General features: G+C 47.3%; 1 pseudogene; it reads left to right on the forward strand.

Moving 5' to 3' along the window:
- The first annotated feature begins 990 nt into the window (after positions 1 to 990).
- LOC146830831 (SMAD family member 6-like) lies at positions 991 to 9,124 on the forward strand (annotated as a pseudogene).
- The last annotated feature ends 4,642 nt before the right edge of the window (positions 9,125 to 13,766 follow it).

A 13,766-nucleotide genomic window follows, 5' to 3' on the forward strand; every position in this document is an offset into this window, starting at 1 on the left:
GACTAGCTCACCTGCTTTCCGTGTTTCGCAAATGCTTTTCTTATCTTACAAGGTGTCACGTGTACTGCACGCTCCAGTCTTCCTGCAACCATGCTGCCTTCACGCCTGGAGCATCCGCCAGTCGGCTCTGTCATTGGTTAGCGACTTTTGTTTTTGTTGTCCGCATGCTGTCTCCTCCTCTCCGCCCCTTAGCTTCGCCTCCTCGGGTTTCTTGGGACAAGGAGGAGGTCCAACTTGCATGCTGAGGGCACGGTTGTTATTGCTCATGTTCAGCCTGGCTGGGGCGGGCACTGCGCGCCGGGAGTTAAATTTTGTAATTAAATTGAAGGTGGAGGCCAGCTGCTCAATGGATAGCGCCGCGGGCGGCGCCGGAATCATGGGGCTCGGCGGCCATGCAACACCGCTGATCGCACCTGCTGCATGGCCGGCCCGCCTCGCTGTGGGGCAGAATAATTTTATGGATGCCGGCAAACACTTATTTCGGAGCCGGGAGCTTGGCCGGGCCGAGTGAGTGTGCTGCAGCCAGTGACGTCACATCACAGAGTTAAGAAACACCGTATGTGGGGGGTACAGGCAATCGGCAGACTCAAGGCTACTTCTCTCTTCGCAGCTGTCAGGCCAGATTTTGGCTTCTTTGCTCGGCGCTGCAGTGGAAGTGCGTTTTTCCTGCTGCTTTGCTTGCTTCTTGGTAAAGCTGGTGTACGAGGAGGCAGAGCTCGGAAGCAGCCGAGGGCCGTCTCCATTTCACAGACAGAGCCCCACATCGGATGATTTGTTGATGGTTTCGAGCGCCGGACTGGCATCTGTTGTTTGCCGTTCAATGGACTGTCTTTTCAGAGGGGCTGGCTGAACATGTGCTGCCCCCGGAGGGGTGGTGCATGGAGGCCCATGCATCTCCGTGTTCCTGCCCCCGAGGAAGACTAGGGAGCCAGGCAATAACCCTGGAGCCGGGGAAGGAAGGAGGAAGGAGCAACTCCGGATCCTTGTCACATGTTAAAGTCCAGACGATCCAGTCTGGTCCGGCGCCTTTGGAGAAGCCGAGTGCTGAAGCAGGGGGAGCATCGGGCCGGGGGGTGTCATGGGGGCTGTTCTGCGAGCCCCAGGGCCAGGCACGGTGCCGTTGCTGGGACCGACGTGGGGCACAATGCAGGTACTGCTGGGATCTCCTGAGGGCATCATGAAAGCCCCACAGAGACTCCTGGGGTTTGGACTGGGGACACCTCTGAAACCTACAATGGAGAAACATCTGTGATCTCCGAGGGAGTTGGACGGAGGCGCAGCAACGAGCCTGGAGGACCCGGACAGGACGGTAACCTGCTGCCTCTTCCAGGACAACTTTCCCTCGAGCCCCCACACCCCAGCATCCCCCCAGTCTCCCGCCATGGGATCCTCAAGGTCCCCTGTTCCACCCGACTCCAAACTTAAAGCAGTCACCTACTCACTTCTCAAGCGCTTATGGACCCTCGAGGCGCTCCTGGAGGCCGTGGAATCCAAAGGAGCTATGGTTGGGGGCTGTGTCCCACTGTGCCCTCGCTTGGCTGAACTATGGGTGGGCGGCTTGCCCGCATCCCCCCAGTGGCTACTCTGCAAGCTCTTCCGCTGGCCTGATGTTCAGCACCCTGCCGAGCTCAACGCGCTAATGGGCTGCCAACATTTCTGAAGGGCAGAGGACAGTGCCTGCTGCAACCCCTACCACTACAGTCATCTGTGCGGGCCAGGTAAGCTGGTGACGGGGGTTGGGTGTTGTGGGAGAGAGGGATGTGGTTGGGGGAAGAGACTATGGCAGTGTTCTGGGAGGGAATGTAGTGCTGAAACGCGTCCTCGTGGGGCATAGTCAATGCTTCTGATGGTGGGCAGTGTGTCTGTAGAGTAGTGATGAGCCCTGTGTCCGCGAGCGAAAGGACATAGCAGTGTTGGGATGGACAGCGTTTCTTTGTGTGGAGTGGCATAGCTGCACAAGAGGGATCAGTATCTCTATGTATGAGGGAGAGGAGTGTGGGGTAGTGCTTTTTAGGATGGATCATTGTTTCTCTGTGGGAGAGGGCGGGGAACCGTTTCTCGTGTAAGGAGGAGTAATGGGGCTTCCCAAGGGGGAACGGTAGTTCTTGGAAGCCGAGCTTGGACAGACAGTGCTGGGACGGAGGTGTGTGACATTGTCAGATCAAAACAGGAGCAAGACAACACTGGGAGAGTAAGGGACAGTGCTTCTCTGGGTGGACGTTGTTGCTCCGGGCGGGCAGTATTGGATAGAACTTCTCAGGGTGGGCACTCTTTCTTGGCAAGAGAGTATGGGACTGTGCTTCTCAGGATGGGCAGTGTTGCTCCGGAGGAGAGTTTGGGTCAATGGTTATTTTTAAACTGTATACTCAGCACAAGTTTTCTCTTCAAAACTGCACCTTGCCTGTTCCTTTCATCCGACACCATAGTTTCCATTGCTGAGGCTTTCAGTAGCTCGTCACCACTAATTGTAATAATTTCCGCTCACATGCTCTTCATAAGTTAAGCTTTTTATTACATGAAAAGTCCCGGCCGAACACGGAGTGCAGCAAACAAGCAACTCCTTCCAGTGCCGTACACAGGTAACATGTCCACATTCTAACATGACATTTGGCAAGTACAACGTGGTACAGTTAAAGAAAAGCACAAGGAACAATAAGTAAATAATAACACGTTATAATTTACATCACAATACCACGCTTCCCAACATCACGCAGCGTGTGCACCCCACGCCCATGTTTTTTTGCTGTGCTAAAGTGCGCAGCAGTTTTGCATAATTTGGTGCTCCACACCCATACAGAGCCCACTACAAACATCATAAAATCACAAGCCTTGCCTGTGCATCCCCCATTTCCTCTCTCTCCAGCTGCTTACATTAATTAGCATTTCAGGACAAGGAATTGAGAACATTCCTCCCCCCTCTAAACTCTCAGTAGGTTGCCCACGCACAAGCAAACACGCAGCATTACTTAAATCAGCACGTGCAGCTTTTATTTTGCCTGCACATTATTTTTCTTTAAGCTGCAGCATTCCTCACTCCCATTCCTACGCAACATTTATACATTCACATACTCTCTCTTGCAGTCCTTTCCCCAAACAATTTTGTTTTCTCCAGCCAACATATTATTGTTTGTCTCCCCTTCCTAATAACCTACTTCTCATTTTCAGGTTCTCCAGTGTCGCGAGGTCTTACAAGCATTTGCAATGCAATAGGTTTCGCAGTTACGCGAGTTTAAGCTATTGGTATTGTAAATTACAATGCCTTTTATTTATGTTTTTAAAAAGAAAAAGAAAATAAAAGGCATTGTTATTTGCAATGCCACTAGCTCAAACTCGCGCTTGTTATTCAATGGTCACTGTTTTGTCTTTTCTTTTTGGGTCATTAGTAAAATAAGCATTTGCAATGCAATAGGTCTCGCATTTGCGAGAGTTTAATCTATTGGCATTGTAAATGACAATGCCTTTTATTGATCTGTTTTGATAATTAACACATAAATAAAAGGCATTGTCATTTCCAACGCCAATAGCTCAAACTCTTGTAAATGCGAGACCTATATCACTTCAAAGAAGTGCCCGCATTGTCCCGGGCTTCTTGGAAAGTGAAAATGTGCACGACGTGCTGAATGTTACAGGAAAGTATGTCGTGCCTGCAGTAGGAGAAATGCATTAAAAAATATTGCTTACAGACTAAATAAGACATACCGTTTAACAACAGAAGTAAAAGGGCCAGGCCTCATGGGAGGTTACAAATGAAGACAAGGCGGTACTAAGGAGGGACTAACAAGCCTATTAACGAATTAGAAGCCAGCGCTTATGAAGGACAATCACACAAGCCAAATGAAAAATATGGGTAGAGAGTGGACGGGGCTTCAAGTCTATTATATATTCTATTACAGCATGCCTTGCAGAGCAGCGCATGCGCTGCCCAGACTCAACCTAAAAATGCATGGCACAAGTTGTTGTTTAAAAAATATCATTAGTAAACCAGGAAAATAAATGAATGCTTTTTAAATTATATTTTTTATTGCAAGCATAAGGTGGGCAAGTTTAGGTGATTGCATGTATTGTTTTTTTTATTTTTTATTTGGTGACATATGCTTACAGTAAAATATAAATAATTAACCAAGGCACTTGCTTGCCCAGGACAGACCTATTGGCTTTGTTAATGCTTGCTCCAGAATGTTGGAGCGATTGCTCTATTAGTTGAACCTTCATATTTTAAAGAAAGAGGTTGTGAGTTTTAATCTCGACTCTGCCTTCCAGCTTCCCACATATAAATTACTGTAAAATAGGGAGCAGCCAACATCTGTTATTTACAGTGCAGGAAGAGCTGAATAAAAATACACCCTGTGAAAGGCAGATTCTTCATTGATGCTTTTGTTAAGTATCTGAGCTTTGGCCAGAGTCTGTTGCAGCAGGGCGGATGAAGAAGAATTGCTGGTGAGTGAGAGACCCGACATGGCAAGATTTATCCACCCACCAAATGTTCTTTCTCTCTCTCAGCTGTAAACAAAGCATATTCGTTTTCTTTGAATAAGTCGGTATTTCTTTGACTGTATGAGTCCTTCACACACTTTCACATACAAAGATAGTTGCAGTGGGCACATATGTGACCATATATGCAGAGAGGCCAAGGATAGGATGAGCAGGTAGGGTGCACAACTTTAAGACCCACCGCCAGGCACAGTGAGGAACTCAAACTGACTTCAGCCTCAACCTCAGAACTCTCAGTTGTGCCCTGTCATTAACACCCACCCACAACCTAAACTCACCTAAACACCTAGCAAGGTCTTAGTCTACCATATGCAGTACACAAGACTCATATGTTGCATGAAAAAAATACAGAATCAATAACCGTCCAAAGCAAATTTTCCTAGGGAATGCAAGAGGAAGTGAAATATGTGAAAGCGAAGTAGGGAATTCATCGCTCAAATAAATTAACTTAAAGGTTTTTACAGTCATTGAAAAATTGATCAGAGTTTTCCCCTAAAGTTATGGACATGAATAGAAGGCCCGTTTGGAAGCCAGATTTTAATTACTGCTGGCTCTGAGACTTAAAGGGCCACCCCACGTAAAGCCCTGCTCCTCTCCATTACTTTGAGGAGCATTCTGTGAAGTGTTTGTATTCTGCTTTCTGTGAGTTGACTTACACCGCTGCGCGTCTGAAGTCACTATTTATATAGTGTCAGTGGCTTAACATTAGCCATGCAGCCCACATAGTGAGGGGGAGGGAGAGCTCCAGGGTGCCTCCTCCAGCACTGTGCAAGGGTGGTGAGCCCATGGCCTGAGAACTCCTGATTGGGTGCGGAGCGTGGTGTGCCCCCTCCATGAACTTTACAGCTGGACCCCCTCAAGTTTCGTTACGCCACTGTATAGTATTGCACGCGTGTAAGAGAAACACCTCTAAAGTACTTTGAAGACCGATCGTGTGTAATATGAACATCTGTTTGGAGTGGTCAATAATAAACGTAAGATAATCAATAAGCATTGCTCATCTCAATGAAAAGGAAAAGTGATAATTATAACTTATTTTTATATAGCGTCAAATACAAGACCTCTACCATTTATAAGCACTGTAAATAACAGATGTTAGTTTTACCTAGTTTACTCACTTTGGATGGATAGAATACGGGTCTGCACTGCCAACATTCAAACTCATGACCTCCAGAACACTGCACTTATCAGCAAAGAGTGTTCAGCTACTCAGCTGTCCAGTCGCTACTTTTATGGGATTTAGTAAAATCTATACAGTATAAAATAATAAAAGAAAAGCCCAATTAAAGCCTGCAGACATGGTATAATGAATTCTAAACATATACCCTCAGTAACAGGCCAAAGCAGGATGTCGGAAAATAGTGAAGAGTGACCCAAATGTAATGTAATACCAGCTCGCAAATGTGTATTAAATTTGGGTGTATGACGGAGCCACGCATTCAATGACTACGCATGCCTTTACCACACCGTCTATACTACGCATGCGTTATTACCACACATGCATTTGCTACAAATATTTTGACAATGCACATGCCTTTACCACACATCTTTACCACGAAAATTTCGTTGTGAAGGCATGGTTGATAAAGGCATATGAGTTGCCAAATTGTGATTGGTTAAGTATATAACAAAACGCCCTATTCCCAGTGGACGTGTAAATCGTTAAGTAGATCATAGAAAATCACTAACCATGAAAGCTGATTGTCGTCCTGCCTTAAACTGCTAGTACACTGGGTGACTGTGATTTGCCCAACGGTAACCAACGGGTGTCCTACAACACACAGATGGGAGCCAATCTCTAACTAGGAAAGCAATATATTGCTATGTTCCCCAGACTACTCTGTTCTATATACCCGAAGAAATTAACTATGCCAAGGATCACAATGAATGCTCACTGTGCCTAACTTCAAAGGGAAACAAGCATCGCGGCACCGACGCTTTACTTTTAATGTTTTACATTAAAAGTAAAGCGCAGGTGCCGCGATTATACCTAAAGTAAAGAAATAGATGTTTTTTTCTATTTCTTTACTTTTGGTATAATCGCGGCACCCGCGCTTTACATATAACATTAAAAGTAAAGCGCGGGTGCCACGATTATACCAAAAGTAAAGAAATGGAAAAAAAAATCTATTTCTTTACTTTAGGTATAATCGCGGCACCCGTGCTTTACTTTTAATGTTAAAAGTACAGCACGGGCGCCGCGATAAAGCAAAAGTAAAGAAATAGATGTTTTTTTCTATTTCTTTACTTTTGGTATAATCGCGGCACCCGCGCTTTACTTATAACATCAAAAGTAAAGCGCGGGTGCCTCGATTATACCTAAAGTAAAGAAAACAAGCGGCACTGAAAGCGATCGCGTCACGATCGCTATTGTCAACTACTGGTGCGCGCGCACCACAGAAGAGCAGGGGGGAGCGCGGCAGCGACAGCAAGGCGAACGCGCGCTGCTGCGCGTGCTAGCCACTTTCAGGAATGGGCGTAGCAAAGGAGGGACATGCGCCTGCCTTTGCCAAATCGCGTGCCTTTTTTTGTAAAAAAGAAACACGCGAAAGCCAATGCCTGACTGCGAAAGCTGATCACACGCACGAGCGTGTGGTAAGCTTTCAAAACCCCATACAAAAGGGCTCTCGCTGCGCGAGCAGTGCTACGCACTGCAACGCAGGCAGGAACCCTAAAAACGACTTAGAGAAACAGACCCGACTCGGGTATCCCAGACCCAACTGTTAAGCCAAGAATACATTTATTTGGGATGAGTTTCACACCCCTATGTAGCCCTGTGGATGCGGAGACAGGGTGATGTAAATCAGTGAAGCACAAGATGCAGAGCAGCTGGAAACACAAGGTGCTGTCCCTTCCGGGATGTGGACCAGAGGACACAGGATGATGTAAAGGAGGGGAACACACGGTAGAGTGGACTGGGGCAGTATAGGGAGTTGTGCTAAATATCAGTACATAGTACTGTGGTACAGATGAGTGCTGGTCCAAGCACCCCGGAGGAGCACTGGGCGATAGGTCTGCTGGAAGGGCTGCTTGAATGCCTTGAAGGAGGACAGCCCCACCTGCTGTGTTAGTGTAGGATGGACTTTGCCCTACAGGGAAGAGCCTGTCTGGAGGAAACAAATCCAACTCTGGAGCTAGGGGTGAGGACCATCGGAGATTGTGTGAGGTCTCCGCCACTTCAGGGCACAACAGTCGTTCAGGTGCAAGCCGTCAGAGAAATGTACACATCTGCCTGCATCACCAGGGCTGCAAGGGACAGAGTGTCCCCTGCATTTTCACTGAAAAGCTTAGATCGCCCCTGACCCAGCCAGTGTTGTGGGAAATCCTGCCAGGCCACTGGTTGTCTCCAAGAGCCTCAATGGACCCCTTGCTTCAATCCTCTTGCCTTAGAAAGTGAGAGGTAACTAGGCAAGGCGCCACTGAATCAGGAACCCGTGAGCCTGTTCCATATCAGCGTTGGTCCTTTATGTCTGTGGTCTCCAGAGTCGTCTTCTTTGTCCATGCCCCAGGAACCCTGGGCAGCTCTGACACTGGCAACATCCAACTGGAACCTGCAGATTTAAAGCTACAGGTCCTTTCTTTGATAACTTTTTATTTTCAAAAGCAGAAGGGTCCACCCTGCGCTGCCTGAGAGACTGAAAGGTGAAGAGGTAAAGTTCCATTTACATCGCTTTTGATTAGTGCACCAATGTGCAACCTGCAAGCACAGGTGGCGGTTCCTTCTTAGAAGAACCAGGATCTGTAACATTTCCACCAGCAGATAGAACCTACACCTGTAAATGTAGGTTAAGGTTGAATCTTTACTTGAAGGGGAGAAACGAATGATGCATTTGGAAGCTAGTAAGCGCATGCAAGGTCATAACTTTTCACAAATCTTCTGAATGGATGTTTTACACTCAATATGTGCTTGTGCAATTAAGTTTTAGTACAAAGAGTATGTGTGCAAATTAGGTTTGAAAAAACACCTCCATATATTCGCTTGAAACCCTTATTTTCCTACAGAGGAAATAGTTATTTTTTTTAAATGTACATTTGGAAATGCACGCTTGCTAAACTTCCTGCTTTGGCTCGTCAACTAACAGACAATCCAAAGTAGTAACAGAGTTCTCAAGTTTCCTAGTCCCATGGGTGGGTAGCTCACCCGGTCCAGGTCTTTTGTTTGCTTTCTTGTACTTACAGTTCTGAAGTTGCTCTACTATAAGCATGACAAGTTCAAAAGGCAAAGTAAAAACATGGGTGGGTCAGCTACTCGTGCATGCACCTGGGAAACTTGAGAACTCTAGAGAAAGTGTAGGGCAGCAGCAGAATGCATGCAAATCTGTAAAAAAAAAAAAACACTGCTTTTGCATTTAAAAGTACAGGTTACAGAAAGGATCAAGGGCACACTAGTTTATTTTTGTCGTTTTTAACACAAGGGCAGATATTTTTTGGGTTCTTTTTTTGACACGAGATGAAGCGATTTGACCAGGATCACAGAATGTTGCGGTGACAACGGGACTGGTTCCCCATTTCCAAAGTCGGCTGCTCATGTGGTTAGGCTTCATCTCCTTTTTTTTCCAAAGGAATAGTACAGGCCTGCCATGCTTTAATGGCACAGTACGGTCTTGCTGTACTTGATAACACCAGGTACTGAGAGACAGCGAGAACCTGTACTGGTACCATGGAAGTCAATTGATGGTCACCAGGGGTCGCAGCAGCGACCTCCTAGGGGACAAGTTGCGACCCCTGTTACTTTGCTTGTGACCCCTGACTGACAGCTGATCACATTTCCTGGTTCACACTGCTGTTTCCTTGTGCATTTTGAGGGTCAGTCAACTCAGCGGCACTGATCTTGCACTTCCTTACTGGTCTTCGTTAAGAAAACGTTGTGCAGGGGAGCGGCTGTGCAGCTCTTTGGAGTGAATACACGTGTCCGTGGTCACGTTAACCTGTGTCGTTCGGCAATAGTAGTCTGCCTCGCACTTGATGATGAACAGCCTGTGATTTGGAACTGCAGTGGTGTGTCCTGTCCTCTTTACACTCTGCCAGGGCGGCCTGAGCTGCCCAGCATTGGATTTACTTTGTAAAGAGCAGGTAGCCCTTAGGGTTGAAGCAGTGCGGCTTAACTCACAGTTACATTTAAAATCAGACTGTAACCGAAGCTAGTCATATTTTGGAGCGAAGTGTTAAGACAAACAAGTAACAAGCATTGGCATAGCCAATGCATCTTGCCTATGGCTTTGCCAATATGTTTTAACCATGTTGTACACTAGTGCGGATGCTGTTCAGAATGGCTAAAAGTTATTGGTGACCTATATGTATTAAAAAGGGTGGTTTAGGCCTGGCACGAGGTTTACCTTGTCAGATCAAAATGGAAGTTTAAAACTGCACACAAAGGCTGCTGTTTTCAAAATGTGTGTTACAAACATGTCTCAGAATGCCCCTTTGGTGTTATTTCTGCACAAAGTGAAAGCAAAGAGCAAGTGGAGTGGGAAACAAAAGGTACTAATGGAATAGAGAAACAGTTAATGTGCACATCACGTGGGCAGAACACGAATCCCACTTATTGTGTGATCAATATAAGTTCTATGAACCTTCCTCAGACTGCCCTCATGTGCTTATTTTGTGTTCTTTTTTTTAAATTTCTTTTTTTTTAAACAAACTTTATTAGGTCACAGAACAAAATGCAGTCAATCCCCGTCCCCCATAGTCCTCCCCCCAGCCAAATCAGGACATCTTGCAATAAGCACCCCAGCACATAAGCTACATCTGTACAGCATTCACCCCAATAATGTCCGTGCTACTAGGTAGTGCATCCACAGGAGTAATCCACCATGAGTGTGCGAGACAGCCAAAATACCCCCCACCCCATCTCCCAACATCCCCCCCAACGAGCCCCTCCTCCCTCCCTACCCACCCACCCAAGCATGTCGCCCGTACCTATCAGAAGTACATGTACATCAAAACCTCAGTCACCACCCGTCGAGTCCGCCTCCCGGCAATCCCAACAGACAGTACCGCAAGAGCAGAGGGGGGAAGCCCTGTATAGTGCACTCAAGGAACCGGGGTCCCGTCATCCGTGCTTATTTTGTGTTCTTTCTGTTTTCTTCCAACGTTTCCCTACCGGCAACTTGCATATTCTTAATCAGTGAGAGCATGCAACATGATATGCTTTAAAACACAGGAGAATTTTTTGTACAGCACATATTCTGAAGAAATGTATTTCGAAATCCACTTATATGTGGAAATGAAGGATAAGTAAAATAAAACAATTCCCGGATCACACAATTTGGTCAAGAAGGAAAGCTGGGATTGTTCAATTCAGCCAGTAGATTTACATGCTACGCTTCTCCTACAACCACCTTACCCGCCCAATCACCCTGGGAAAATGTTTGTGAGTGTCCATGGTCTAAAATGTGGGCGTCACCAAGGGATCTATCAAACATTCCTGTATTGTCAAGTATATCAAAGCGAAATGCGCACTGAAAAAATATACCCCTGGAAGAGCTAATTTGCATAGAACTAAGGGGCATATTTACAAGGCCCCTGCGCTACCGGTGTGTCACTTTTTTTTGAGGCACCGGTGGTGCACAATGCTGAGCCATATTTACAAGGCCACACAAACCTATCCTGCCTGGCTTTTCGTGGCATGTAAATATGGCCCCCTTTCACACATTAGTCTAGGTGAAAGGGGCATTCCATGGGTTTGCTGTGGGTTTTCATTCTGATGCATTCCCAGATTTACAAGGTTTCGTAAACCTGAGAATGCATCAGATTCTAATGTCTCCTCAGCGGAGGCTTTAAAGTGGTGCAACAAGGAGAAATACCTTTATTTCTACTCGTTTTTTGCTGTTTGTATGTGTGCTGTACTGTGCAGCACACATAGAAGGAGGAAAACACCATACATCAATAATTGTTTTCGAGCAAGACCTCTGACCTCCTGGTCAGGGAACTCTGCTCTCCCCTCGCACAGCTCCGTCGTTGCACCGCTGCCCCCAGCACCTCTCTGTCCAGGTAGATGTTCGAGGCCCTCCTTCACCCGCAGGGTCCTGCCTGTGCCTAATCCCTTAGTAGTCCAGTGGGAGAGCCTTGCTCTTCTGCTGGTCTGCTCGGCCAGCCTTTTTCTGTTTTCTGCTTTTGTGGATCTGTCTGGTTTCTGTTAATTGTGCCCGTCTATCAGTTGTTTTCTTATTCGTTTTTTATTTTCTTTTTATTCTTTCTTCCTTATTTTCTTTATATGTATTTTATCCTATTGTGCCTTGTTCTGTCCTTTTTTGCCCTTGTGTCCTTTTCGTGCCGTTTTTCTCACCGCTGCTATGCCCGCGACCCCTTCCACCTGCCGGTTCCCGCTCTCGCTCCCGCCTCAAAGCTGCGCTCACTCCCTGTCCCCTACTTAAATGAAAACGATTTATTGTTCAGTTAATAAAAACTTACAGTAAAAGACATCTTATTACAGTTTTCTTACATTTCATACAATAAAACATCTTTATGCAATGTCCTTACCTTTCATACATAACCAATCCTGGACCCTTATTTAAAAACTACATAATTAAAAGTACTATTCCTCAATTCATAAGTGCTAAAAAATCTCTCTTTCTGTTTTTTGCTGCTTTTGTTGAACTGTCTGGTTTCTGTTAATTGTGCCTGTCTATCTGTTGTTTTCTTATTTGCTTTTTATTCTTTCTTCCTTATATTCTTTCTATTTCTTTAATTCTATTGTGCCTTGTTCTGTCCTTTTTTGCCCTGTGTCCTTTTTGTGCTGTTTTTCCCGCCACTGCTACCCTTGTGGCCCCTGCCGGTTCCCACCTCTCAGCTTCGCTCCCTGCCCCGTCTGCTACTTAATGGCTGCCGCTGCACGGCCTCGACAAAGGCGTGCCAACGGCAAGCCCATCTGCGCCTGACAGTGACCCGACTGCAACCAGCACCAGGGACCCTGGCTCTCCGACTCCCCACCACTACAACTCAGCCACCCTCCACGCTCTCAACCCCGGAAGAAATAACAACTGCCAGCTGTCGACGCCGGACACCACCCATGGCCAGTTTTTCTGCCGACACTGCCTCCGAACCTTCACCAACCTCTGCACCCCCACGGCCACTGCTCACCCTCCAGATGCCAGCGCATCCGAACCCTTGAGGTGCATCCTCCTCAACGTGGGCTCCCTCACAAACACACGCTAGAGATCTGGGACCTCCTCGACAGCCTTCCTCCAGATGTCGCATTACTCACGGAGACCTGGACCAACTACACCTCCACCCCTACATCGCCACCGCCATCCCCAATGGATACAAGATCCAAAGGAAGGACTGCCCCAACTGCCCAGGAGGAGGACTCGCCATCACGCACAAGAACTCCCTCCTATTCATCACTTCCAGCACTAACAACTCCTCGTCCCCCACGGATCGCCTCAATTTTTGGATCCAGACAATCCCCAGACTGACCCTACATAGCACCCTCGCCTACAGACCTCCCAGACCATGAACTGCGTTCGCCACAAACACCACGGACCTCATCGCGCCCCATGCCATTGCCTCCATCGACTACATACTGCTCAGAGACCTGAACTTCCACCTCGACAACCTCAGCGACCCCAACTCCAATGCCCTTCTGGACAACCTCACCAACATCGGACTGAAGCAGCTTGTCACCACCCCCATCCACAAGGCAGGACACACCCTCGACCCCATCTTCCCAGGAGGACACAGAATCCGCTTCAACAATACCACGCAGCCCCCCTGGACACACCACCACAGTGTACATTTCTCCTTCGAAACAAACACAGCTCACAAACCTACACCACGCCCCCTGCGAAGGAATTGGAGCAAAGTCACAGAGGAGCACCTCAACTCCACCCTCAACCACGATCCCCCCTCCCACCACGACCAAAGTCAACTCTGCAGCAAACGAACTTCACAGATGGATCACCAACTGAGCAGACAAGCTCATCCCCCTCCTTATCTCCGACGGACAGCGCCCCATGAAAGCCACCTGGTTCACAACCGACCTTCGAGAATCCAGACGCACCTGCAGACATCTCGAGAAAGTATGGAGAAACACCAAAACCCTAAAAGCTCGGACCACCTACAAGAACGCCATGACAGAATACCACCAACGCATTTGATTAAGTCCCTCTACGACAACTTCAACGAACTGACGCCGAAACCACGCCCACCCCCAGCAAGGCCAGCCAGCCTCCCATCTCTGCCTGGACCCCGGTCACCGCCGAAGACACTGCCATGACCATGAAGAGCATTCTACGACGCACCATCAACGATACTTTTGAATCCGGAACATTCCC

This window comes from Triturus cristatus, chromosome 5_1 (assembly GCF_964204655.1).
Source record: "Triturus cristatus chromosome 5_1, aTriCri1.1, whole genome shotgun sequence".
Lineage (NCBI taxonomy): Eukaryota > Metazoa > Chordata > Amphibia > Caudata > Salamandridae > Triturus > Triturus cristatus.